The sequence below is a fragment of the Neofelis nebulosa genome, chromosome 10 (assembly GCF_028018385.1).
Source record: "Neofelis nebulosa isolate mNeoNeb1 chromosome 10, mNeoNeb1.pri, whole genome shotgun sequence".
Taxonomy (NCBI): domain Eukaryota; kingdom Metazoa; phylum Chordata; class Mammalia; order Carnivora; family Felidae; genus Neofelis; species Neofelis nebulosa.
The window spans coordinates 8,964,453-8,989,899 of record NC_080791.1 but is presented as its reverse complement, the minus strand read 5'-3'; the positions used below and the strand labels follow the sequence as shown (position 1 = coordinate 8,989,899).

At 44.3% G+C, this 25,447-nt stretch overlaps 1 protein-coding gene across 5 annotated transcripts in view; it reads right to left on the bottom strand.

Annotated features, from left to right (window-relative positions):
• The window catches only part of POU2AF2 (POU class 2 homeobox associating factor 2), a 490,852-nt gene that overhangs the window by 326,539 nt on the left and 138,866 nt on the right, over window positions 1–25,447 (bottom strand). The window contains exon 4 of one of the 5 annotated variants that reach the window (XM_058686717.1): window positions 24,232–24,330. The exons of the other annotated variants lie outside the window; for them this stretch is intronic. The gene's annotated coding sequence lies outside the window, so the exon portion shown is untranslated. The remainder of the gene's footprint in view (window positions 1–24,231; window positions 24,331–25,447) is intronic. 5 annotated transcript variants of the gene reach the window in all.

Here is a 25,447-nt window from a genome sequence, read left to right as displayed (position 1 = left end):
GCGATGGTCTCTGTGCTGACAGCTCCGAGCCTGGAGCCTGCTTTGGATTCTGGGTCCTCCCCTCTCTCTGCCCCTCCCCCACTTGGGTTCTGTCTTGCTTGGTCTCTCAAAATTAAATAAATGTTTAAAAAAATTAAAAAAAGAGAAAATTAGTGCTAGAAAGAAGAGTTGAGAATTCTTATATTTATGGCCTGGTGGAGGAGGAGGAGGAAAAAGGAGATAGAGAAGGAATGGCCAGGAGATCCATGGAAAATCAGGAGATTGTTGAGCTACAAAAGTCAAGACGAAAAGGAAATTGTCACCAGTGCTGAATGAGTCTGAGTTAAATAGGTAAGGACTGAACGCATCCTTTAGGGCCAACACAGATTGGTCAATGGCAACCTTCTCGGGAGCTGTTAATGGTGTGATGGAGTCAGAAGCTGGATGACCCTGAGGACAGAGGTGGGGGTGAAGTACTGAGGATGGCTTTTAGAAATGTGGCTGCAAAGTGGACGTGTTTTGAGGAGATCATGGGGTAAAGTTTTATTTTGGTTTTGTAAATGACTACTATCTGAGCATATTTGAAAAATAAAAGAGAACAGCAGCTCTGATCTACAAGTTCCAATAGCATGCATGTCCCGACAAGTGGGGAAATGAAAACCCAGACATAGGTGAAGGGGCCAGAATTTGATAGGAAGAGGGGACGGGTCCTCTATTGTAACAGCAGGGATGAGAGGTGGTGTGGGAGACAGATAAGTACATTTCTATGTGCCGGAGTAGGAAGAGGGTGCAAGTTTCATCTTGCGTATGAAAGCAACTCAAAAATTCCTTATTAACCCATGTCCCTAGTTTGGCTTCAGAAGGTATTTTTCTCATAAGGACAGTCTTATCCTTGGGCCGCTGTCCCTGTGTGATAATTATGTTATTGGCTGGCATTTCCTACAATAGTCCCTGCTCATATAACCAACACTGATTCGTTAAATCATGTAAGCAGGAGGGGCTCCTGGGTGGCTCAGTCGGTTGGGCGTCCGACTTCGGCTCAGGTCACGATCTCACAGTCCGTGAGTTCAAGCCCCACGTCAGGCTCTGTGCTGACAGCTCGGAGCCTGGAGCCTGCTTCACATTCTGTGTCTCCCTCTCTCTCTGCCCCTCCCTTGCTCATGCTCTGTCTCTCTGTGTCTCAAAAATAAATAAAAACGTTAAAATAATTTTTTAAAAAATCATGTAAGCAGGAATGATTCCTTAGGTGACTAATTAGGGATGTTACACCTGAAGTTAAAACACATACACTTATCCAACAAAGGGGTGTGTGGTGCCCCCACCCCCCGGTGCCAAATAGTGCAATGACTACTGAGAACAGCAAACAGAAAAGCAAACAAGACAGAATTTCAAATTCCCTCTCACCACACCCTTATCCCAAAAGTCTCATCATCTAGACAGAAGGCTAATGACTAGTGAGTCACTTATAATGATTAAAGAGTCAAATCGCTGCACACATACTCTAAACTCTTCAGCTTTGCTGTTGTTGTTTGAAAGGCACTATTGAGTTTCTTTTCTTTTATTAAAAATTGTTTAATGTTTATTCATTTCTGAGAGAGAGAGAGAAAAATCACAAGTGGGGGAGAAGCAGAGGCAGAGAGAGGGAGACACAGGATCCGAAGCAGGCTCCAGGCTCTGAGCTGTCAGCACAGAGCCCGATGTGGGGCTCGAACCCACAAACCATGAGATTGTGACCTGAGCTGAAGTCAGAAGCTTAACCGACTAGCCACCCAGGCACCCCTCAAAGGCACTATTGCAATACAAGAGGCTTCATATGTGGTAGCTCTTTCAGACACGGTAGCTTTTGAAAACAAGAAAGTTCTAGGAAATGTGTTAACCTAAACACCAAAAGCCTTTATTATCAATGTCTGTTGAAAAGGAGGACAGTAGTTTTATGTTCCTCCAGAAAATCAGACAAAAATTACTTATTCATGGAATTATAAAACCTCCTGGTTGGGATGATCCTTCCAGGTCATCTTCTCCAGTCTCCCACCTAAAGGTTGAGTCTCCTCTGGCTTGAGGAGAAGATGGCTGGAGGCTGATGATAAAAGACTGGGGGTGGGGGGTTATGGACAGGGGCTGGGGCCAGGGGAGGGGCCTCAAGGGCGAATGTTAGGGAGATCACACTCTTAGTGCACAGACCATCCCTCCTCCCACACACACATATACAGGACTTTCTTTCATTCTGTTTTCCTTCTTTAGCCCAGTTGGGATTGGAGTCAAGAGAAAATGATGATTCATTTTTGCAATACAAAAAGATAGATATATTTTCCTGTATTGTACTTATGGTGCTTTCCATATAAACACTTCATATTAATAACTGAATAAAACAACAACCCAAATAACCTTCTCTGCCAATTGGTAAGTAAACTACCAGAGTGTAAACGAACTACTTCATGCCCTCTTCCCAAAGAGATCAGGACGGTTTACAAAATGAGCTTGGTCCTATGTACCATGAATTGTGCTAGAAAAATCAAAGATAAATATGATTATTCCTGCCCCTGGAAGTTCATGGTCTATTAAAATTACAGAGACCAAATATTTCCAACCCAGTGATAAGTGCTGCCCTAGATGTATGGTGTGGTGATGGGTAGGTGGGTGTGGCCTGGCTGATGTGGGTAACCACAGGGTCCAGACTGGCCACAGGAGCACAGAGCAAATGCCAAGACAAGGAGGAAATGCAAACATTGAGTGGGAGGCCATGGGTTGGAAAGCCAGAGAAGTGAGCCTATACCAGTGATGACAAGGAGGGCCTAAGGTAGATGCCAGGAACTAAATAAAACACAGGCCAAAAACTCAAACCCTCAGGGTACTGAGACCTGGGTGCTACGGTTCAAAGAGATGCAGGAAAACATGTGGGTGAATACTGGAAGCAGGGGCTCTTGCCCAGTTTTGGCTTCCTGACCCTTCCCAATGTTTGGCACAGACAGAATTGGCTTCATTGGAAACAGCAGGGTAGACAGATGAGAAAAGAGTATTTAGAAGTAAAAGAAACCAAGGAATTCAGAGAAAAGTTCCTGGTGATCCTAGATGAAGAAGATGTCTTAGAAGTGCAGAAGGCCTAGGGCCAAGATCTTTAGGAAGATGACTATGGGTATGTCTATCACGGATGAGGCCTGAGATACTATGCAGTGAGCACTCTGTGTGGAGAGATGTTTCAATAGCCTTTGACTCTGTATGTAAGATTCAGTTATGGACTAAACTGTGTGTATTCACCACACACTATTGGCTGTTAATACTCCCAGGTGCTGACATGTGTAATAAAGTTACACCAGTCTACAACCTTGAGACTAAGAAATGGAAGGAAAATTCATTTGACAGATCAGATAATTCTTTTTTTTTTAATTTTTTTTTTCAATGTTTTTTATTTTATTTTTGGGACAGAGAGAGACAGAGCATGAACGGGGGAGGGGCAGAGAGAGAGGGAGACACAGAATCGGAAACAGGCTCCAGGCTCCGAGCCATCAGCCCAGAGCCCGACGCGGGGCTCGAACTCACGGACCGCGAGATCGTGACCTGGCTGAAGTCGGACGCTTAACCAACTACGCCACCCAGGCGCCCCAGATCAGATAATTCTTAACGGGATAAAAGAAAGATATGCTCTGGTTCCCCTTTATTTTATTTTTTTTAACTTCTTTGAAGTGTTTTTGTTGTTGTTGTTTTTGAGAGAGAGAGAGAGATAGAGAGAGAGAGAATAAGTGGGGGAGAGTCGGGGGGGGGGTCCAAAGTGGGCTCTATGCTGACAGCAGAAGAGTTTATTGAGGGGCTTGCATTCATGAACTATGAGATCGTGAACTGAGTTGAAGTCAGACACTTAACCAACTGAGCCACTCAGGTGCTCCTCCCCCTTCTTTTTAATGTGTCCATTAACAACTTGATTTGGGAGGAGGGGGGATGAGCTAGATGCCCATATATGCCCATATATACGCAGCAAAAAACAGAAAGTTAAGAGTTCTCTTAGATGCCAATGACATGGCTTTATCATTATGAACTACCAATGTTTTTCACAGACATTAAATACCCATTTTTATTATCACCATTAAGACAGGCTTTGGCTCTACTGTGCTAAAACTGAAGTTATTTTAGGAAGATTCTTAACAGAGCCAATAACCCCAGAGCAATTAGCTGCATTGATGTATCTAGATGGACAGTCCACATCTATTTTGTCTTGAAGAGTAGTATTCCAAGGAGCTAAATTTACCAAATCCAGACCTTGTATGGGTGTTTTTGTCTAGGCTCAAATAACCATAGCCATGCCTCATGACAAAGAACTGTAGCGTCTCAACTTTCCATTTTTCTATGAATTGCCACAGACTCAAAGTTACTTTCCAAGTGAAATCTTGGCCCTGGTTGCAGGGACTTTCCAGCTCTCTTCAATCAAAACTGGAAATGGCCTTCCATTCAGGCAGATGTTTTTTGTTTGTGTTTGTTTGTTTGTCATGATGCTTCAGTTCCCAGTGTAGGGAGATGATCCTTTCTCATGCCTAGCAGTTGAGAACAGGCCCATCCCAGCAACCTGTTGAGAGAGACCATCTTGAACTCACTGTCAGAAAACCCTTGCAAACCTCTGGTAAAAGAGGTAATTCCTAAAGAGAATTAATCTGGCAACCCAGATTTCCTCTAGGTTCTGTGGAATTTAATCTTAGCTTAAAGCAAACAAGCCAGCAGAGCAAGCTTTGGTGTGGTGCCAGAAGAACCACTGTAAAAAGAAGTCTTGAAGAAGGACATGGCTATGTTTAATATGAAGGTGATATTGATGAGTATTTGCTATTCATTACAGTGCAACTTTTGCAGGGAAATCCACCAAAGATTTCTCTCCTTGGGAATCCAAGTGTGTGTGCATGCACGTGCCTCTGTGTGTGTGCACACCACTCGAAACAATTTAATTATGGTGAATAATTTCTGAAAAGTGTATAAAACAACAGAGTTTGGCAAATGAACAATCTTGTGAAGCCCCATCCAAGCCAAGCACACCTCTCCTCCCTCCTTAATACTCTCTCTGCCCCTGGAAGGTAACTAGTATCTTAACTCTTATTATAATCACTCTTTTGCTTTCCTTTATAGTTTTGAACTTACGTATGCTTCCTCAGCAATACAGTTTTCTAAACACACATACTGTTTTAAAATTTTTTTAATGTTTATTTATTTTTGAGAGAGAGAGAGAGAGAGAGAGAGAGAGAGAGAGAGAGTGAACAGTGGAGGGGTAGAGAGAGGAGACACAGGATCCAAAGCAGGCTCCAGGCTCTAAACTATTGGCACAGAGCCTGATGTGGGGCTCGAACTCACAAACCATGAGATCATGACCTGAGCCAAAGTTGGATACTTAACCAACTAAGCCACCCAGGCTCCCCACACACATACTGTTTTATACACATTATATATATCGATATTATGTTAAGATTCATTCATGCTCCCGAATGTACCTGTAGTTTGTTCATTTTCACGCTTATAGGTTATTCCCATGTCTCAAAGTGCCACAATTTATTTACCCATTCTACATTTGGTACGTATATACATAATTCCCTTTTAGGAGTTAGTGAGAACAATGGTGTTCTTGACAGTCTTATATATGAAATAGTTTCTTTGGTATACACACTTTAAATACCGTTTATGGCTTCTGGGTTAAAAATAAATAAATATTCTATATATACATTATGTATGTATATTTACTTATTTATATAAAAATTTCCTCTAGAAATATATATGTATATATTTATATATATACTAATCCTCTAGAAATATCTATATGTATATAGATATATATATCCTCTAGAAATATATATGTATACATATATATATACATACATATATATACACATTCATATATATATACATATATATACATATATGTATGCATATAAATTTCTAGAGGATATATCTATATATATACATATATATATTTCTAGAGGATTAGTATTCAGTATATTTGGAATGACCTATTTTGCTTCTCTTAATCAATGGATTGGTTTTACCACATTGGTTCTATCACTCCTGCAATCATGCTTCCTTCTTTGCATTGGTCACTAGAGAACTAAAAGCTACACTTACTGTCACCTGTGCTCTGCAGAGGGAGGTTTTGAAGTCGGGAAGTGTCTCTGGGGTTGCTGTAGGAAGAAGGTAGGAAAAAGGGGGCACCTGTCCTATCCTTGTTCATCCAAGCAGAGTAGTTTTTACTATTAGGAAATATTATGGGCACACAAACAAGTACAGAGGAGAATACACAATTGTTTCTATCCACTGTACATGCTAGTTTTCCAAACACATTTTTATTTTAAGAAAAACTTCCATAGACTTAAAAAAAAAAGGTGTGTGTGGGGGGGAACCTCTGATCTCTGATCTAACTCACATACGGGAAAAAGCACAGGGCTGGGATCGGAAGACCTGACTTGGTTAATCTGGGCTTGGTGTAAGTCACTTCGCCTCTCTGACCCTGCTTAGTCCTTAGTACAGTGAGGCTCAGTTGATTAGATGATACAGTCACTGAAAGAAATTCAATGAAGAGTCTTTCATAAAATTCTGAAGAGACTCAACGATAGCATAAAGGGAACATCAGAGACTACTGTGGCCTAGACTCTGGAGTCTGCACCAATAGATGCAGAGAAATTAATCTATGCACCTTGTTTAGGAATCCTGACATTAATATTTGACCGAGATTTTTGTTCTAATTATTTGAAACCTTTTGATCTATGACATAGGTGAATTTTTTTTGCTGTTTAAATTCATATGGTTCAGGTAAATTTTAATGTAATACTTAAGCACATGGATTTGAAGCCAAGTAGACTGAATTCAAGTTCAATCCCTCGAAAGCTTAGGTGCCCTGTTCATTAGATAGGGTAATAGTCATACCAACTACATTTGGTGGTTATAAAGATTAAAGGCAAAATGCTCAGCACCCAGTAAGTACTAGCTGATATCAGACTATTCTAATTCACAGTCTACTCTTCTCCACTGATCCTGTCATCATCTTGGACAACATTAATATCTATGTTGACATCCGACACTCAACTGCCTGTGTTTTTAATCTCTTCCTTCCATTGACATCCATCTCCTCTCCACTTCAGGTACACGACTACTCCACAGTCCTTATTATCAACTCGCTGTCACCTCCAGAATATCCTAACTGAGAGTCACAATTTTCCCTCCATTTTTTTAAAACACAGCTATATCAGTTAGGGAACACTAGCTGCTGTAGCAGATAAAACACAAAATGTCAGCATCTTATGACAACAGAAATTAATTTCTGACCCTCTTAAAGTCCCCAGTGGGTGCCGCTGATTAGTAGGCAGCTCTCATCCAAGCAGCAATTCAAGGATGCAGGTTCCTTCCATCTGTGCCTCTAACATCCTCACCGTGTGGCTTCCAAGGCTGATAAAGAGAGGAAAGCCAATGGTATATTGCATGAGGAAGTTTTTATGGATCAGGCCTAGAATTGGTGCCCAACAGTCCACTAGCCAGAACCCAGACACATGTTCACAAGAAAGACAAGGGAAAATAATCTGTGGTCTAGTCAGATAAAAAAAAAAAAACAAAAAAAAAAAACCAGGCTTGATAAATAGCTAGTCAGTCTCTGCGATTCCCTTATCTCACCTAATCTTCTATTTTCAGCCTCATTGAGATGTGGAATCCTTTAATCCTACTTCCTCCTGACAGCCCTCTCCCCAGTCTTCCTTGCCTTGTCCAGCCTACTCCCCATGACTGAACACCTGAACCCTTTCCATGCCAATAACTCCTTTACCCTCTTGTCATTTTCTTACACATATTTGCAAAAGTACCAACCACAGATCAATGTAACCACTCTCATTCTCAGCTCCGGTAACTAGGTTGCTGGCTGCTCTTAGGAAAGCATACACACACACACACACATACACACACACTCACACACACACACGCACACACACATGCACACGAGACCAGGGGCATTGGCACCACTAACATTCATATTTCCCAACATCATCCAGGCCCCTGGCGTTACTACGTTATTTCTAATAATTCTAATATTCCACATAGTTCTGATCATTTCTTGTCCTCTTTTCCCACAGTGGCTACAGCAGTCTGTAATCTCTCTAAACTGATTGCTATCTATCTTCCCAGTTAAGGTTCAGTATATAACCACTTCAAACATGACAGGGAAGACAGAAGCTAGCATCCTGGGTCCACAGAGATCAGTCACTACATTGCCTTAAAAGGTAAAAGTGCTCCCCTAAGCAATGTATTCCTAAAGCGTTTGTGCAGGGAGTGTCTTGGGGGCCCTCTCAGGGGACATGTAGTTAAAGGTGTGGGTTTGTGAACCTTACTGGACAAATCCATCCTAATAAGTCTTTGAATTCTTTCTTCTCCATTATAATAATGAAGTTCCAGCAACTTATTTTCATTTAGCATGGCCCATTACTGTATCTAGGTTTTATGCAGTTAAGCAAATAGGCAGAATATACTGAACCAACACATTGAATTCAGAATCTCTGGTTGGTTCACGCATATTACAAATTCAGTCGTGTTTAGAATTATGTTCCTCTCTCCTTGATCTTGTGTGTTCAGAATTCTCTCCTGCTGACCTTTGCTAGATCTTGCCGAAATAATTAGCAAATTCTCATAATTCGATTTGGCATGAAAATAATCTCCTGGGCTTAGTTTTGTAATTGGGGGTGATACACTCTGGGATAGTACTCTAAAGAAGCTGGCAGGGTTTGGGGACATGGGTACAGCTGAGAAAGAGGGGAATTGTCTCCTTAATCAGTCATTGTGATGCTTTTACTAGGAAAAACGGCTTCATCAGATGGGGGAAAGGGCTGTTCTGCATGCAGAGCAAAGAAGGTTCAGGGGAAATTGAGGGCTTAGAGGACTCTAAACCATCTGTGATGGATAATTTGATGTGTCATCTGGACTGGACCATAGGATGCCCAGATACATGTTCAGACACTATTCTGTGGTGTGTCTGTGGGAGTGTTTCTGGACATTAACATTTGAATCAGTAGAGTGAAGCAGATTGCCCTCCCTAACGTGAGTGAGCCTCATCGGATCCACTGAAGGCATGAATAGAACAAAAGGGCCTTTTTTTTCCTTTGGTAAGAGAGTAAGGGAGAATTCACTCTCTCTGCCTGTCTTTGAGTTAGGACATTGGTCTTCTCCTTCCTCAGCCAGACTAGAACTTACACTTTTGGTGGTACTGGGCCTCCAACTTGCTGACTGCAGATCTCAGGACTTCTTAGCCTCCATAATTGTGTGAGCCAATCCCTTATAATCAGTCTTTCTCAATCTCTCTCTCTCTGAACTTGATATTCTCCCTGTTACAGATGTCCAGTTCAAACAGAAGCATCCTGTCCATGGAACATGATTTCTTCGAGCTTTCTATAAAACTGTATAGCAGCTGTTACTTGGTCCCCCCAAGCCTTGCCTTCACAGGACACTCCATTTCAGGTGACCATGGCTGATAATTAACTCTATGCCATGATCTACTCAAGTCCCTTTGGCCAGGTAAGCAACTGATCCCACACTTCCCCATTTCCCTGTTGTTGCAGGCCAATTTCTGTATAAATCCAATTCCTTTGGCCACAAATAAAGGGGATCCCTCACTTGCCTAACTTGAGAAATCAGAAATCCCAAGGGAGTGTGGCTTCAGGTTCGTTATTTCAAGGGCTTGAATACAACCCAGAGGACCAAGTGCTTTTTAGCCTTCTACTCTGCTATCCCCAGCACAGCAGCTTCGCCCTCGGAGCAGCTCTCTTGCTGGTCACAGGACGGCTGTTGCAGTTCCAGAGAGCACATGCAGATATCACAAAGCCCAACAGAAGAACAAGGAAAACTTTTCCCAGAAGTACCCCTACTGCATATCTTATTGGCCAGGATTAGGTCACAATCTGTGCCTGAAATGATCACTGACAGCAAGAATGGAATATAACTACTCAGAAGTTATCTTTGAGCTAGAGATAGGACCATCTTCCCCAGGCATATGGCTATACAGAGAAGGAGAGACAGCAGGACAAAATCAGGGCTCTGTTGGCAAAGAAGAAACAGGGAATTCAGGCTGACTGGGTAACCAATAGTGTCTGCATCAATGATGATGATGATGGACAAAGGATAGAAAATGGTCAGCACCTGAGTTTTTATTCTTGCCACCCAGCGTCCTACCTGATGACAGATGAGACTGTCATTCAGGAAAGCGGCCAACATTGGGGTAGAAAGATGGATCAGAGAGGACAAGGGACTCATCACTTCCACAACAGACAACACCCCCATATCCAGAGTGAGCAGAGAAAGATAATTTCCCTGTGAGGAAGGACAGTTAGGTCTCAGTGCTGCCCTGGAGAAAGCTCTCAAGCTAGTCTAGAACCCCAGTGGTCCAGACCCAAGAGAATAAGGCTGATTACCCCTACCATGGAGCCTCCTACTCCCACTTACAAGAATATTTATAATCTTATAGTTCATCCAGAGGAAACAGTGTCCCCATATTAACCATAAAAAACAAAACAAAACAAAAAAACACGAATGTACATAGCACAGAACTCTTAGGCTGTGGGACAGAGCCCAGTCAGGTGCCCAAGAGAAATTTCTTGGCTTCTCTCGTACCCTCAGTTGATTCCCAGAAGGCAGCAGTCGCCATCCAGAAAAGAATGAGTCATCATACTTTCAAAGTAAATGAGGAGAAGAAAAGATGGGGAATGACTGGAAGAAATGAAAACCTGTTCCTCTTTGCAAACATCCTTCACCTTTCTCCTTTATCCCTTGAGATTTTGTAGCCCCAGCATGCCTTTGAGGTTCACCTGTATACACCTGGGGGCCAGGGAGAAGATGATGAAACAGAGGTGGAAGCCTAACAAAGAGTATGACCAGCTCCTGAGGACAGACTGCAGGTGTCTGACATGTTTGTAGAGCTTGGGGAACCACTCACATCTTCATGTGGAAGCTACCCTGAATCCTGTGTTCTGTGTGGCTGGCAGGGTGACGAGGACGACGTGTCCACGCAGCCTCCCCGTGCCACCTCCAGGCACAGCAATGTGGGGCCAAGACTGCTGTGCTCTGGGCCGAGCCCAGATGCTCACACCAGGCGATGCTGTGACAACGGGTCAGTCTCTGGAGGCCGCTTCCACTGAGCCCTTGCAGCCCCCCGCAGACAGAGAGCAGAATTTGCCATTTTGCCCGATGTCCTTGTGAACTCACCCGTTACCCTCCCCACCTCTGCCCTCAGCCCTCGCCTCACGCTCCCCTCCGGAGACTCTCAACATCCCAACCTCTCTGGAGTGCTCAGGGTAGCTGTTCTGCATTCATCACCTGATTTTGGTTTTCCATCCTCGAGACGGTTCCGAGAGGTGGCTGGGCGTGTGGTACAATGATTCTGGCTGTGCAGGTAGGGATGTGCGGCTCAGGGGGGAGGTGCCTTCTGTTCCCCCAGATCACACACCAGATCACCTTGTCCTTCCAGCACTCGAGGGCGCCGCAGGATTTATGGTACCGGGAGAGAGTCAAAATCTCCAAATACTGGTGCCGCAACTGGAAAAGGTTTTGGAGGTGGCTGGCCCTATTTTTAGTAATGAAGAGTAAGAGGCACCGAGGAAGACTTGAGCAGGTAGGGGGAACCCGGGGCTCCGGCTGCTCCCTGCCCTCGAACTGCCTCTGCTTTGGAGCCCTTTTATTTCAGAGTCCATTCTCTTTTACCAGGGGAAAATAATTAAGTGTATGAGCAGTAACTCCTGATTTTGAAGCCCTTCAATTTAAAGCCATGGGGAGGAAATAATTAAATTGAATCCAATTCACAGCATTTAAAACGCCGATATACACCAGGGCCTTCTCCCCCCACCCCACCCCCTGCACCCCCGCCTTCTTTCCAGTGTGTTTATGAACAGAATTAATCATCAACGCGTTCACCTTAGCAACCCACTGAGCTGGAGTCAGAATGAAACATCCTGTGCAGCAAGAATCCACTCAAATATTCAAATAGAGGCTAACAGACTAAAAAATATTCCATCTAAATGCATAGAATATTTCCTGCATGAAGACAGATCACAGATCCCATCGTCCTGTAAGTTCTTGGGGGGGCGCTCGGCCTGGCCACTCGGGAGATTCTAAGTGCATCTCAAGAAGCTGAAGCAGAGTGTATGAATATGTGCCAGATCTGTACTTGGGGTTTTAAAAATGTTTGTGAGAGGTCAGTGTTTACTGGCCAAATTGAGCGTTTTGACCTTGTTTTCTATTTTTAAATGTCTGAGCCTCTCCCCTGTGTTGATATAAGCATCTGCTGTTGCCTTGGAGAATAAGCACGTCGCTTGTGGATATCTGACCGAGCAGGAAGGAAACCAGTCTGAGGAGTTAATTTTGCTGGCAGGGTTTAACCCAGAGGAAACCTGCTCTTCGGCCGCTTTCTCTGGCATCGCTTCTTTGACTGACAATCACGGGATATCCAACAAGCTTCGGAATCTACTTATAGGCTGTAGAGGCCACACAGGGGTGGAGACGGAGGGAATGGAAATAAAGCTTTTTATACATTATGTCACTGAATTCTTCCACTGGCCCTGGGGAGTAGGTGATGTCTCCATTTTACAAATGAGGAAACTGTGACTTAAGAGAAATTAAGTGGTTTGCAAAAGGTTAAAAGGATAAATAGAGGGGCATAACTCGGTTCAAATTCCAGAGCTCTTTCCACCATATGACACTAGCTAATATCCTCATTTATTTTGTTTTTAATTATTGTTTGTTTGTTTGTTTGTTTATTTATTTAGAGCATGAGCAGGAGAAGGGCAGAGAGAGACAGAGGAAGATAGAGAATCCTAAGCAGGCGCCACACTCAGCATAGAGCCCGACGCAGGGCTCAAACTAACAACCCTGGGATCACGACCTGAACTGAAATCAAGAGTAGGTCGCTTAACCTACTGAGCCACCCAGGCATCCCAGTTCTCATTTACTGTGAAAGTATGATGATTTGTCCTTTTCTGGAAGGTAACTGGTACCCTCTTGGAATCAACTGAGGGTGTGAGAGAAGTCTCTTGCCTCCCCAGTGGGCACATAACTGGGCTCTGTCCCACAGCCTAAGATCTCAGCCAAACCTGGTGGCCACTCCGCCCATGGGCACATCACGCAATGGAAGACAGGGAGAGGGCATGGCTCTCACACTCAGCCCTGCAAACATGTTCCCTGGATCTGAGGACCAACTCTAAGCACCCACCCTCGGCATTAATGCCTGGATTATTTCTCTTTCTGTTCTGCACAAGTTTTCTGTGCATCTCCTCCTCTGCATCCAAGTGGCCCCACCTCTGGCTGAGAACACCCTGCCTCTGGCTTTCTGCATAGGTCATCTTCCCCGGCTCAAGCTCAGCAGCAGTACCCCTTCTTGGGAAGCATTACCCCTGTATCTTAGCCCTCAGGGCCGGCCCTCTTCTCAGAACAATGCTAGATGTCTTCCTTGTGCCATCTTAATCCTCACACCCACCTTGACAGTGTCTAAGCAAGATGAAGAAACAGATTCACATCGTGATGTGCCTTTACTTCCTGCCTTACAACTGCAACTCCTGTCCACCTCTCCAGCCTCATCTCCTACCGGGCTCCAAACACTCTGGCCTTCTTCTCATCCCTCGAGTACACCAAGCTTGCTCCTGGGTTAGAGACTTTGTACTTGTGTTCCCTCAGCCTAGACCCTTCCATCACCTCACGCCACAGTCTTCCCAAAGCCAGAATATTCCTTGTCGTTCACGTCTCCGCTCAAATTCCCCCTCTAGGCAGACCTTCCTGCACACACTAAGTAGTTTCCTTACCCAAATGCCCACACTTACTACCTAACATAAGCGCCTGTTCTAATTTCTTGATGGCACCTGCCACCATCTGACATCACCCCGCTCATTGATTTCATTGTGCGCTTATCACCCACACGCCCCACTGGATGTGTGCTTGGGGATCACGACGACCTTGTTTCCCGCTGGTTCTTCCGTACCCAGGACGGTGTCTGACTCCATAAGTATTTGCTCAACGGATATGAAAGAAAGAAGGAACAAAGGAGGATAGAAGAAGGACAAGGGGAAGTGATGGCTCCAGTGCTGTTATGTGGTGCTCTATCATCTTCGACGTCCTTTGGTGTGCATCATCTTGTTTGACTTCCATAAGAGTAACTCCCATCTAGGTAAGATAATCCCCATCGACAGACAGAAATGCCCATCGGTAGTACTCAGTACCTTCAAGCACTGTGTTCAAAAATGGAATCGAATGCCAAGTGAAAAGAGAGAGCGAGAGTATTACACGATAAGTTGCAGAGGCAAGATCTAAACTCAAGTAGCCTGACTCCAGAGCCCATGCTCTTAACCTGTACACAAAGGCCACAGATTCAGAGAAGTGTCTTATACATGATAAGGGACTCAGAGATTTTGAATCTTTGAGTATCAGATTCCAGACCTTTGCTGCCCTTGCTTTTCCTTCCATAACACACCAAGTACCTAGTTAAGGAACTGGAGGGTAGCAGAGGAAGGGGAGTTTGTGAAGAAGGGAGAGGCCAGGATGTAACTTCCCCCAATTCCACCATGGACTAGATGTCTTCCCTTTGCCCTTCCAAATCCACTCTCCATCTTTCTCCACCCTGCTGTGTCCTGGGAGACTGATCTGCAAGGATGACACAAAAGAGCACCCTTGCCCTCTTGCTTCCTGCTGAGTTCAGCCATCAGAGAACATTGGGAAAAAAGTGCCAACTTGTGGCGGAGGGAGGAGGAAAGTTATCTAATCCCTTCTTCTTGGGGAGGGCAACAGTCACATCTCGTGTAGGGCAGCCCTCTCCTCAAGGCTCCCGTTTCTTCAGTCTGGGGGCAATAAGAGCATCCCTCTGTGACTAGCCTCAGGCCCCTGTACTTTCTGCTATCTCTGGCGGTTTCCCCACACCCTCCCCTGCCTTCAAAACCTATGTCTGTACTCAAGTCTCTCCTCAAGTGATCCCCGTGTGTGCCTTCCATTTGTGTCCCATTAGAACTTGACTTACCTACTGCACTCAAAGTCTCCCAGTGAGAGACTTTATCTGGCAAGTCTTCTGTTCTATGGACCCAGAGCAAGTGAATGGCCCATACGTGTTCCCTGATAGACAGTTCTATTTGGTGCACAGGCAGGTTCTTCACTTCCATTTCTTTGTTTGCTAGAGGGAATACAGCTCTTGGGACTTTTCCTTCTGACCCAGGTGATTTCTCCATTAGGAGGCCAGTCTTTCATGAACTCCCACTTTTGAGGATCAAGTAATTGGCCCTTTGCCTTCTACAAATTTAATTTTCAACAGATGTTTTTGTTACTCCTGTAACTGTTATGGGGACTATATACAGTCTTATGTCTATCTGAAACTATATCAATTTAATCATTGTTTCCTGATTCTCTCTTCCAACAGGGGCCACAATAGCTATCTTATTCACTCCTGAATCTCTAGAGCCTTGAATGTCCAGAACTTGGTACATGGTAGCTTCAAAAAATAACTGTTCATGAATTGAGAGACTTAAGTGTGTTTTGGTGATTAAGGAATGGGGGAAGGTCCCTGTGGTACCAAGAGTCCATTTCTTTAGGCTACGGAAAGAGTCATGTAATTTCTACCACCTCGGGAAAACATAGTGAATACGCATTTAGTGGGTGGGCCAATGAAGAGGTATATAGGCATTTCCCAAGGCTTTCATTCATACTAGGCAAGCCAATGCTGTTCTAAGTACCAGCCATACTTGTGAATGAGGAAATACAATTTAGGAATGGGGAAAACAATCGAAAGAGGGTTCTGAGCCCCAGATCTTAGTCTGTTACCCCAGCATGTACAGACCACAGGGTAAGCTGTTGCTCGAGGTGACTTAAGAACAAGGGTTGAATATGTCCTAAACTTAGATTGTGGTGATGTACAATTCTGTGAATATGCCGACAATCATGGCATGGTACGCTTTCCATGGATGAATTGTATGGTAAGTGAATTACATTTCAATAAAGATATTTTTTTTAATTTTTTACATTTATTTTTTGAGAGACACAGAGAGACAGAGCACAAGTTGGGGAGTGGCAGAGAGAGAAGAAACACAGAATCCGAAGCAGGCTCCAGGCTCCGAGCTGTCAGCACAGAGCCCGATGCAGGGCTCGAACCCACAAACTGTGAGATCATGACCCAAGCCGAAGTCAGACGCCCAACCGACTGAACCACCCAGGTGCCCCAATACAAAAGGAGCCCAATCAACCTGGTTATTGAACTATGTTTCAGTGTGGCACATGTATTCTTAGCAAGGGGAAGCAATTCACTCTAAGACTATACATTGGAATCAGAAGATACAGGTAATTTATTATCAAAAAGGATAAACATATTTTTAAAAAGTAAGCAAGAGGCACTCAGAGTGGTTACAGCCTCAAACATTAATTTTTACAAATGAGTCAAGCGACTTGCTCAAGGTTGCACAGCTAGCTAGGAGCAAATCTGGTCTGAACCCACCGGTCCCTGGCCACCAGGGCATTGTCCTTCCTTCTACACCAGTGGTAACGCACAGTGGTGAAAGTTGGGGAAAAATGTATTTCTGAATTCAAAAAAGAGAGGATAAATAAATTCCAGAAACTATAGATCATTAAATATGACATCAATCTGAATCCAATTCTAAAATGGATTTTAAAATATGTGGTGTGTGAGCCTTTAGAACAGCAAGGATTATTACATGACGTCAGCATGGATTATTAGGAAGGAGACTCATAAAACTGTTCTACCTACTTTATGAAAAAGGTTCCAGTAGATTGGGGGACGATATAAATGCTTATTTTACTTAACTGAAACACTTGATACATTCTTTCATGTTTTTTTCTGCAAACAAGATGCAAATGTGACCCAGATAATGGTGAAGTTGGGAATAAGCATGCAGACATGGTAAGCTGTCCATGTGAAAACTATACACTGGCGTTAACTGAAACATTCGTATAATCTTGGGCTGCATTAATAGCAATAGGGATCAGTGCATTTTGTGCACATCTGGCATTTAAGACAGACATTGACACGATGGGATATCTTTGCAAGAAGGTGGCCAGTGGGGGTGGTGGGGTTTGTCTCTGAACAACATGCCATGGCTCACATGACGACTGGTTGGAAGAATGAGTGCCCCTTCTCCGGGAGAAGAGACTTGGGAAATTACAGTAACTGTCCTCAAACACTTCAGAGTTGCTATGCAGAGATGGGTCGCACCTAGTCCACGAGGCTTCAGAGAGAGAACTAGGTAGGGAGTGGTCTGATGGAGAAGGAGGTCTGGGTGGAATGCAGGAAATCAAAGCCACATTGACTGGCGTAACTGGTATCACTCTGTAATCCTGGCCTCAAGCCTAAGTCCTAAAAAATGTATCCCTAGATCGAGAGGTAGCTGAAGGCTAATTATTCAAATGATATGGTCTTGGATCTGTGCAAATCACTTTTACAGACATTATTTTCTATTATGTTCTCAGGTTACACAGGGGATAATCCATACAAAAATAAATTTGTGCATTTATTGGAAAAATATGATTGCAGATATGTCCCACATATAGCTTCTTGTTCCCTAGGTAATTTCCTTTTGACCTAATTACAAGATAAACCTTACTTCCCTTCAATGACTGAAGACCTCTCGAACCTGATTGTCTTCCCACATGGCCTGTCTTGCTGAAAGGTAGCAACACCCACCTGCCGTGCACTCTAGACTGTCTCCGTATCTTTGTCACTGAGTTCTCCCAGTTCATGGCTGTAACACACCCACCCAGCTTCTCCTGGGGCTACTATCTTGGTTTCAGTAGAGTAAATGATATCTAAGACAGGCAAGAAGGTCATCTCTTCACTAAGATCTTCTCACAATTGCCTCAAAAATGCCTCCTCAGTGAACACTAGGCTGGCTACCCTACTCCAGATTCTCAGCCTGTCTGCCACCCGCACGCCTCCCTGTACCGTTTACCCTGCTCTACCTTTTCTCTTTTTTCCATATAACTTACTACCTTCCAACATACTATGTAATTTATTTACTTACACTTATTACTATTGACTTCTTTTTTTTTTTTTTTTTTTAAATTTTTTTTTTCAACGTTTTTTATTTATTTTTGGGACAGAGAGAGACATAGCATGAACGGGGGAGGGGCAGAGAGAGAGGGAGACACAGAACCGGAAACAGGCTCCAGGCTCCGAGCCATCAGCCCAGAGCCTGACGCGGGGCTCGAACTCACGGACCGCGAGATCGTGACCTGGCTGAAGTCGGACGCTTAACCGACTGCGCCACCCAGTATTGACTTCTTTTTAAGTCTCATTTTAAAAGTCATTTAGCCTTGTCATTTTATTATGAGCTATTTCAATCATACAGAAAATGAAGAGACTATTATAATAACCATATGTGTAACCACAACCCAGTTTTGTTAAATCTTAACGTTTTGTTACTTTTACTTCACATATGTAATTTAAAAAGATATTTAAACCATTAGAGAGGCACCTGGCTGGCTCAGTTGGTACAGCCTATGACTCTTCACCTCCAAGGTGTAAGTTAGAGCCCCACATTGGGTGTAGAGATTACTTAAAATCTTTAAAATCAAAACAAAACAGGGGTGCCTGGGTGGCTCAGTCAGTTAAGTGTCCAACTTCAGCTCAGGGCATGATCTCGCGGTTGATGAGTTCGAGCCCCATATCAGGCTCTGCGCTGGTGGTACAGAGCCTGCTTGGGATTCTCTCCCTTCCTCCCTCTCTGCCCTTCCACACTTGTGCTCTCTCTCTCAAAATAAATAAATAAGCCTAAAAGAAATCAAAACAAAACAAACCATTAGAGAAGTAGATGATGCATCCCGCATAGTCCTCTCTTCCTTCCTTCTGGAGGCAACCACTTCCTAAACATAGTGGATCTCCTTCCTCTGCATACTTTTAGTTTACTGGCTATGACGTATCCAGAAATAATACTGGGCTACACATATTTAACATTATAAAATGGATATCATGCTGCACAAATTATTTGGAAGCTTACTATTTTATACAATTGTTTCTGATACTTGTTCATACTCATCCATGGAGCTCTAGTTCATCACATTTCTGTTTCCTCCTGTCTGAAGGTAAGCTTCATGAGCTCAGGAATATTTTTCTAATTCTTTTCAATGCTATATTCCAAGCACCTAGAACAGTGCCTGGTACAAAGTACACACTAAAAAAATATTCATGTGTATTTGTGGGTGAATGAATGGACAGTGCAAGTAACACATTAGGGAAAATGGTGAGGAGTATGACCTGGCTAAAGAGGTAGGATATGATTTAAAAAAAAAAAAAAGTACTTACATGACAGGACTCTCCTCTAGCTACAAATGAATTGAAACAAAATGAATTGAAATGAATATGCAAAAATCCAGGAAAAAATTCCAAAGTAAGAAGAAAAAGGAGGAAGAGGAGGAAGGGCAGGAGAAGAAGAAAAGGAGGAGGAAGGAGTAGAGGGGAAGGAGGAGGAAGGTGGAGAAGAAATCAAAGGAATTCCATATGCCAGAAATAAAGAAGGAACCCAGAGATGGAGAATTAAAGAGCTCTGGTGCTGCTGTAGCCCTGGGGGTGTCAGACAAGTATACTGGCTCTAGGCCCTGAGGTAAGGCTTTAGTGCATATGAAGGAACAGGAAACGTGGTCTGGACCCACCCAAGTATGGGGGTCAGGGGAGGATTGAACAGAAACCCCTGCATAAAACAGAGCCTCAAAGGGCTACCCTGACTGTGAAAGAGAAACTAACACCACCCTCTACTCCACAAGCCAGGGAAGAAAAAAGGAAATTTTCTGCCTGTCTGAGACAGCACATGGGTAGAAAAGAATGGTTCTCAAGGGAAGAAACCCCAACTTTGTGCTTCATGAATAGATGCAGTCAAACAAAATTACCCCCATTGTGCAAGAACCGCAAGCAAAGAGATTAACGTAAAATCTGGTCCTAGGCTACTGGAGTCCACAAGACGCTAGCAGAAGCTAACACACGACCATTCTGAAGGAAGTGTCTACAACCTGGTATGTGTGGGACTCCCAGAGAAAAACATCCCTCCTGCAGACAAGCTCACCCCACAAAATTATAAACTAGAGGCTAAAACAAGCTAGTAACACGAAAGATGATAACAGCATGATGAAACAGACGAGTTTGGAAAAGAACCAAATAGAACTTTTCAAAACAAAACAGTTCAGTCACTTAAATTCTCATCTAAGAGAAGTGGCAAGAGACAAGTCATCTGAAACCAGGTAACGGATTTTGTATAACACCCAAGGAAGTCTGGACTTTATCCAGGAGTTGCTGAGGAGCCTGTAGCAGGGTTTAAGCAAGGCAGTGATATTGTTACACGTATGGTTTAGAAAGAAGACACCGGAGACCTTGTAGTAGAAGGGAGGCCAGAGAATTAAAATCAGGAAGACCAAATAAAAAGCCGTATCAGTGAGGTGTCATTCAATTACAAATGACAGGACCGACAACTCAAATTGCACTTAGAAATAATAATATATTATTGGCTCCCTCAGACAAGAAATTTCGGGTTCCTTAAATCAGGAAGTGAAGGCGTGATCAACACGTTCAGTGATACAGTCAGAAAGATATCTGATGTAAATGGTCCTGCTGTGTGATCATCTTCCTGGTCCCGTCTCTGAACTGTGGCTCTTTTGAACAAGGCATTCTTCACCGCTGTGTCCCAGGCATGTGGACTGTCACATCACGCCGGTGATGTGTGTGTGATTCATCTCGCTGTTTGTTTCCTTCTGTGTGGTTACGCTTCAGGCTCCCTCTGTTTGTGGCCTGCACTGGGTACACGTAGAGACATCCAAGGCCACAAGAGTTCCAGAGCTGCTTTCTTGTTGTTGGTTCTTTCACGTGGGTTTTTTAATACCTTTTTTGTTCTTCTGCTTACCTCGCAACAAAATGTCCATTTTTACAGTTGATCTAGACGTTCTGAAGTTCTCCTGTCCCTGTCTTCAGTGACCTGGTGAGACCCTGGCTCATCCCCAGCCTCTCCCCAGCCTCTCCAATCTTCTCTCGTTCCTCCACGGGGTGCTGGTCCAAGCTGGACTTGACTCTCTTCTCTCAGTGATTCCTCTCAAATGATGCCCAAATTTGGCAGCAACCACCATCATGTCTGTGCAGATGAACCCCAAATCTGTATGTTCTGATCTCTTCCTAAACCTTGGACCTGCAGTCCTACTGGAATGTCCGGCCCGTATTTCAAACTCATCGTGTCCTAAACTTATCACGTCACAGGTATCCGTTTCGTAAACCAGCTCTTCTTCCTCTTACCGGTGTCTCCCATGTCTGCCCTTTTGTGGGTGCGTGTGGAAACGTCATTCCCAGGCCACCTGGGATCCGACTCGAGCTGCCATCTCTGACTCCTCCCTCCCCTTAAGTTCCACATTCACACTGTCACCAAGTCCTGACCAGCCCTAGGATGTGACCTGCCTTTTCGTGGTTTTACTGCAGTTGTGAATTGGCTTTTGACCATCCCAAACCAGGGAGGGGAGAGACCGTGCAGACAGACAGAGATTTGACCTGAACAGTGACTTAGGAGGACAGACTAACTGGTCTTTGGGAGCCCAAACAGTGACCGAAAGAACAGCAGCCTAATGAGACTGGATAAATGCACTCAATTGGATTGGAGATACACAAATATCATAAATGCTTTGCTGGAGGGAGACCTGAGGGCTCAGAGTCAAGGAAAGCACTTGCCGTTATAAAATAAAACTCTGTGGGGTTTGTGAGCAGATGATGGGACCTCTAATAAATGGCTATGACAGGGGCGCCTGGGTGGCTCAGTCGGTTAAGCGTCTGACTTCAGCCCAGGTCATGATCTCGCGGTATGTGAGTTCGAGCCCGGCATCGGGTTCTGGGCTGATGGCTCGGAGCCTGGAGCCTGCTTCCCAACTGTGTCTCCCTCTCTCTCTGCCCCTCCCCTGTTCATGCTCTGTCTCTCTCTGTCTCAAAAATAAATAAACGTTAAAAAAAAATTTTTTTTTTAAATAAATAAAAATAAATAAATAGCTATGACAGACAGCAACTCCGGGGGCCTTGTGGGTTTCCAGAGACAGGGGAAGGACCTCAGAAAGGCCAGGCACATGTCAATGACAGACGGAGAGCAGAAGGCCTTTCCAGATCTGCCGCCATCCTGAGCAAGGTGTACATATGGAGCAGAGCTGACAAGTCATAGGTAACAGCTGTCAGACTGTTGTTGTTTTGTGTTCATGAAACAGGTTAATGAGAGTCTGTGATCAGATTCCCCATCCTGTTCCAGATCTTCCCAGAAGGGCTAGGAGACAGAGTGGGGAATATGGAACAGAGCCCATGTTCTCCTGTGTTCATGTGTCTGTGGCTTTTCTCCTCTACACGATGGTCAGGTCCACAGCAGAGCTGTGTGAGTGCCTGTGAAGCCAACCGCTTTGCGGAGTACCAGCCTTCTTACTTCCTTCACCCCCCAGGTCCCTGCTTTCGCGGTGCGCCTACCAGGCGGGATTGAAAGACTGTCTCCATTTATTAGTCCGCTTGTAGGGGAAACATGATAAGAGGGAAAACACAGTCGACACTTGATTCGGACCAGGCCAGGCACACCACTGCTGTGTGCTCAGAAGTGACAGGACCAGCTGAAGAAACACATACGAAGGGGGAAATCCCAGCCCCAGAATGCCAGGCCCTGCCCTCCAGGGTAAAACCTCTCTGAGAAGAGAACAGAAAAGAAAAGAAACCCAAGTTTTGCTGACTTGTGCACATTCCAAAACATTCAAGAGATAGAAAAAGAAAGAAAAGTAACATCTGTCAACTTAAAAATAACCGCGATGGGAGCAAACAGAATCATCTTTTCCTAATGTCCAAGAAAAGTTTTCAAACCTACTGAATGCATGATTGACTAAATCACTGAGGAGTGAATGCATTTTTGTCTTCTGCACACTCCACCCTTGATAATCAAACACAAAGTATCTAAAGAGACTTTTAATCTACATCAGGAATGTAGTCTTTAGCAATGTCCTGTCCCTGATAATTGGAAGGAGCTCACTACACATTTGTTGGAAGGAAGGAGGGAGGAGGGAAGGAAGGAAGGGTATATTATTACAGTGATGTGCAGATTTCTACCATCATCAGTGAGTGGCCTGATGAGAAAGCATGGGCTTTAAAGTCAGACAGACCCGGGTTCAAGTCCCACTTTGGCCAATCACCGGCCATGTGGGCTCCACCCTCTTCCTCTGGAGCATATTCCCATCCTAGAGGTGGTAAAGGATGAGGTCATGAGCACGAGCTCTGATGCCAGGCCCCTTGGGTCAGGTTAGAATACCAGTTCTGCCACTGACCAGATTATGACGGGGGCAAGTTAATTGCCTGTCTGTGCCTTAGTTTCCCCAGTCACAAACTGGGGTCTGATATTACTCCCTCCTTTGTGAGGTTTTGAATAATTAAATGAAATAGTGTGTGCAAAGCACATAAAATAGAACTGGTACTCCATTACTCATTAAACATTAGCATTGTTATTATATCCTCAAGAAGGTAAGCCTTTGGAAAGTAGGGGCTCTGTGGGTTTCACTTATAACTGTGTCCTCAGTGGAACCTCACACATGGTTTGCGCCCATTCACCTTTTGGAGTAAAGAACAACACACCCTCTCAGGGTTGTTATGGGGTGTTATGTTGTCTGAACCTGTAAAACTCCTGACACTGAGTAGCCACTCCATAAAAATTGATTACAACCTCTCTTCCCTGATCTCACAGGGCAATCCATGGGTCCCTACTTTCTAAGAGTTCTCTCTCCTTTGGGAAAGCCATACATCTTTCTCCTTAGGTACGTGACTGGGTAGCATTTTCACTGTTATACACTGAGCAGGGTCCTCTTTAGACTGAGGGAAACTAGTTATTTGGTTTTCATTGGCTGCAGGGATTATCTGTTCCAGTACTCATAAGTGAAGCACTTCTCTGATGGGGCTTCTACCAGAGCTGCCCTGGGAACAGCACTACCCATGTGGGGCTCTGGACAGCATGGGAAAGGAAGGGGTACCATGCTGATTTCATCACCAAGTTGTCAATCATGCATGATACTAGACAGGCGCTTCAGAATTGCTGCTTCATCAGAGATCCAAATATGACTTCTCCTTGGCTTTGTGGACATAAACGTTACATTCTCTGCCACAGAGGCCAAAAAACAAAAGTCCTTTCATCCAACAATTCCCTTCCATAAATGCAAACAAACCAAAGCAAAAACCACTTCCTGTCTGTCTTCAGCCTGGGATGCTATAATGAAACATCATAGGGTGGGCGGCTTATACAACAAACATTTATCACTCACAGTTCTGGAGAATGGTAAGTCTAAGATCGAGGTGCTGGCAGATTTGGTGTCTGGTGGGAACCACTTCCTGGTTTGTTGGCAATGCCTTCTTTCCGTGTTCTTTTTTTTTTTTTTTTTTTTAATTTTTTTTTTTAACATTTATTTATTTTTTTTTTTAATTTTTTTTTTCAACATTTTTAATTTATTTTTGGGACAGAGAGAGACAGAGCATGAACGGGGGAGGGGCAGAGAGAGAGGGAGACACAGAATCGGAAACAGGCTCCAGGCTCCGAGCCATCAGCCCAGAGCCTGACGCGGGGCTCGAACTCACGGACCGCGAGATCGTGACCTGGCTGAAGTCGGACGCTTAACCGACTGCGCCACCCAGGCGCCCCAACATTTATTTATTTTTGAGATAGAGAGAGACAGAGCATGAATGGGGGAGGGTCAGAGAGAGAGGGTGACACAGAATCTGAAACGGGCTCCAGGCTCTGAGCAGTCAGCACAGAGCCCAATGCGGGGCTCGAACTCACATACCGCGAGATCGTGACCTGAGCCGAAGTCGGACGCTTAACCGACTGAGCCACCCAGGCGCCCCTCCGTGTTCTTTACAAAATGAGAAAGAGCAAGAAAGGTCTCATCTCTCTTTCTTAGAAGGACACGAATCCTACCGTGGGGACTCTACCCTCATGACCTCATCTAAACCTAATTACCCTCTAAAGGCCCCAACTCCAAATACCATTGCATTGGGGAATAGGGCTTCAACATATGAATTTGGGGGAAACACAAACATTGAGTCTATAACTGTCATCCCCTTTCTGAATCTTCAACAGAAATTATCTTATGGCCCCAAGAGCATTAGAATATTAAAATCTTAATATGGAAGAAACTCAACTGTCGGAGGATTCAGGAGATGTTGAGGGTGCTGGAATAAGGTCAGGATGACTTTGGACTGGGGCTCAGGAGTCTCTGAACCCTGCCATTGACGAGCTATCTCTCCTGTGAGGTCTCTACGGGCAATCAACCCAGTGCTGGCACCCTCAGACAGTACTGGTAGATGCCAACCTAGGGACTTGTCTTGTGGAAACAAGAATTAGAAGGGATTAGAGGAAACCATAGCGTTAGAGAAATGGCGAGAGCTTCTCTCAGGAAGAGTCATCCCAGAACTCTCTCCATCCAGCTTCACGGAGAGAAGAAACAGAAGGGCTCTTCCCACTGCATCTAGCCTTGAACACCC